Below are 3366 nucleotides of genomic sequence, written 5' to 3'. Positions count from 1 at the left end.
GCCACAAATGCTTAGGCTTAAGACCTTGACATTAATTCCTTCTCCACAGCCATTTATATCAGGAAAACTCAATTGTTTGAGCACTTTTGGAAAGTAAATGCAAGAAGTGCCCTGATACCATTAAATCAAATTTATTGAAAAATATAAGAAGGAAAAAGGTGCAAAGTGAAGATATATGGCTGCAGATCTGGAGTTCAGTTAGACATGGAGATGAGCCTTATAGCCTGCTTGACCTCAGGTATTTTTATTGCTTATGCAGAAATTAGTTGCATGTATAATCTGACAGCAGGTCACACAGCAGTTTGGCTGGAACAGGTCTGGAACTTCGACCTCCAGATTGCCAAACTACTGCAGTTGGTGTTTTCCTTTGTTGCAGGCACTTGTTACTGGCTTTTAAAGCTGGTGATTTTTATCATATGCTGTTCTGAAAGGAAGCAAAGGATATAGCTGCAGTGAAACTGTTGCCAACACATAAATAATGTCACTGTTCTAAGCAGTCCCAGATAGTTGCAGGGGTGGAAGTTTAGGCTTCTGATGAAGGAGCCTCTGCAAAGGATGGGCAGAAGGCTCAAAGAATTGAGGAAAGAATCTTAATTGTACTTTCTGTTTGCTCCTTGTTGCTCAGGACCTGAAGTGCTGAGGTTGCTAAGTGGCTTGAAAATTTCTGAGACTTTTTTTCCCAAGTGGAATAAAAGCAGTACAGACAAGCGCATTTGTTATAGTTCTGTGTTTAGCTGGAATGTAGAGGGACTTCTGAGGGCAAAACCCTTGGTTTGGGATCTGACTCAAGAAAGCATTTTTGCTTCCTCTTCTTGTTACCAAAAATAAAAAGCATTATTAAGCAATATTTGCAGCTATGCCAGGGAAGCTGTATTGCTTCCATGTGATTGCACAGAGTATTGACAGAGAACACTATGAAAAGAACTCAGAAACATGGGATATTTGGAGAGGAGAGCTCAGAGGGCACCACAAGCTAAGCTAAAGCCTGAGATATCAGCTCAGATACAAGAGGGCAGAGGCTTTTGAATCTGGAAATGAAATGCCTAAATGTCAAAGATAAAGGAATGATAAAAGCAGCTGTGACGGATGGGGTGGTCAGCAGCTGGATTCCCGATACACTGAAGAACTTAGGGTGACAAGAAGGAAAAGGGGTACTGTCAAAAGTATCTACTATGGTTTCAGGATCAGAGAGAGAGAGGAAAACAGGTTTATAGAGCAAGATGAAAGGAAGACAGATAGAATTTAGCAACAGCTTCGCTAAAGGAGAAATAGGTTGAGTGTTCTAATGATGGCAGAGAAGGACAAGCTTGAATGAGGGGAAGGGATCTGACTAACTTGAAACTTTCTTTTTGTTAGTTAGCTGGAGGTGACAAGGCACACCTTCGAATCTGGTGCTAAAAATGGGTGCTTGGAGTACAGCCAGGAGATATTCAGATCACTCAAAGGCAGAAATTACTTTTGGAAATTCTGAGAATAAGTGATGTCATTTAGGTGAAAACAGAAAGTGCAGCAAATGAAAGTTTGCAGGAAACTGAAAACTGGGCTGCAGGAAATCTCTTTTTATCAGCTTAGTCAATCAGGTTAAGTTTTAGGAGGAGAAATACTTATTGCTTCTCCTTTGGCATTATATAGATTGATAGGTGCAGTCATTGAAAATACTTAAAAAATTATTATGAAGATAAGATTTGGAATTTGTCATCTTAGTCACTTGCATATGTTAAATTTCAGTGAAGTATGTTGTAGATTGAAAAGGATTGTAAGTAGTAGAGCAACAGGAACTACTTTGCTATAGAAAACACTGAAAAAGTTTTGGAGAGAGGTTGACTGGAACAGGTTCAGGTGGAACAGGTGATGAAGGTGAGAAGTTGAATATGAGAGGAGTCAGTGTGGGGAGTGATGTAGGCTGACTCCTATGTGAAATTCATGGTCAGCTCAGTATTTCTTGCCACTGTGAACAAGGTTGAGTTTTAATGCCTAAAGGTGAGAGGAAAATAAATTTCCTCTCCCAGAGAGGATGAAAACCAACTCCTGTGGCTGCTGCTACCTGCCAGAGAGTGAGTAAATCTGCGGCTATTGTAGCCAAGAAGTCAGATGCAGTGCCATGGCAACTGCTCTGAGACCAAGCAAGTCTGCCTCTTCTTGCTTTCTTATATTTTTTCCATCCCATTTGCCTGAAAGGTTATTTATCTGTTCTCTCCCTCCCCGCCAGGAATTGCTTGCTTTGATAATAGTGCATAAAAATGAGGAAAGACATCATTCAAATTGTTAAAGAAAGATAACACAGACAAGGATTAAATCACTTGAGAAGGCATCAACAATACTGATTGTTTTTAATGGACAGATGAGAAGGTATATTTCTGTTTCCTGAAAAAAAACTTTTTCTCAGTACAATAGTAAAATGAAGGCTGTCAGTAAGATTGATTTAAGGCTACAGGTGAGAAAGTACTTCAGGGTATCTGTTTTGTGTTGGCAGCTTCATACAATACAGTCCATTAGTTTTGAAGGCTCCAGTACAGTCATGCTGGCTTGAAAGTTTCTGGGAGTTTTCATGCTGATTGGTAAAACTTCTTGTGCCTGGGGTTGTCAGGAGCTCAATATCTGTCTTTGGGGCATCACCTCCTAGGGACATCCTTCAGAATACTGAAGAAGCCTTGGTGATTTCAGTGAAGGATATGAAAGATATTTAATCTTGATTTGGGAGCTCAAATGCGAGAGAAGCTACCACAGGCCTTATTTGCAATGATTAGTTATTCACTATTTTAAAAAGGTGACCTTTACTTTCAGCCTTAAGTATGGAGCTTGCAGCTTTTGTATTGATTATGGATTGCTCTGTAAGACTGTAGCCCTTCAGAGTAAAAACATACCTGAGAGTGGATGGTGATCAAATTATATTTTAACATACTTGGATGAAAAATAAAGTAAATGTCTTTAGAACTTCTTGTTCTTTAAATAGCATGTAATTGAGCTAAGTACTGTATATTTAACAGGGAAAATTTTTTTACCCATTTCCCTCAGTTTTTATGCTTAATTTCTTTCAATTTTTTGAGGGAACACGATGACTTTTTTTCTAGAAGAGATTCATTTAGCTAAAGACACTTCTTTAATAGTTTTACTGACTGTAGATATGGTACAGAGTAGCTAACTTTTGATGCAAGAAATATTTATGTATGATGATTATGTAAGTGAGAGGTATGGTTGCACAACCTCAGGATGTAAAAACCTGCTGTGCATAATTTTTAATATGCACAAAGCTTCATAGCACATGTTATTTTGCGAACTGATCACAGAATAAATCCTTTGATGACAGAATAACTGCATTCTCAGTACCAAATGTGGATTGATTTCACCAGTGTGAGAAAGAAAATA

Source organism: Cyanistes caeruleus, chromosome 2, assembly GCF_971803275.1.
Source record: "Cyanistes caeruleus chromosome 2, bCyaCae1.hap1.1, whole genome shotgun sequence".
Classification (NCBI taxonomy): domain Eukaryota; kingdom Metazoa; phylum Chordata; class Aves; order Passeriformes; family Paridae; genus Cyanistes; species Cyanistes caeruleus.
This window is presented reverse-complemented; position numbering follows the sequence as displayed.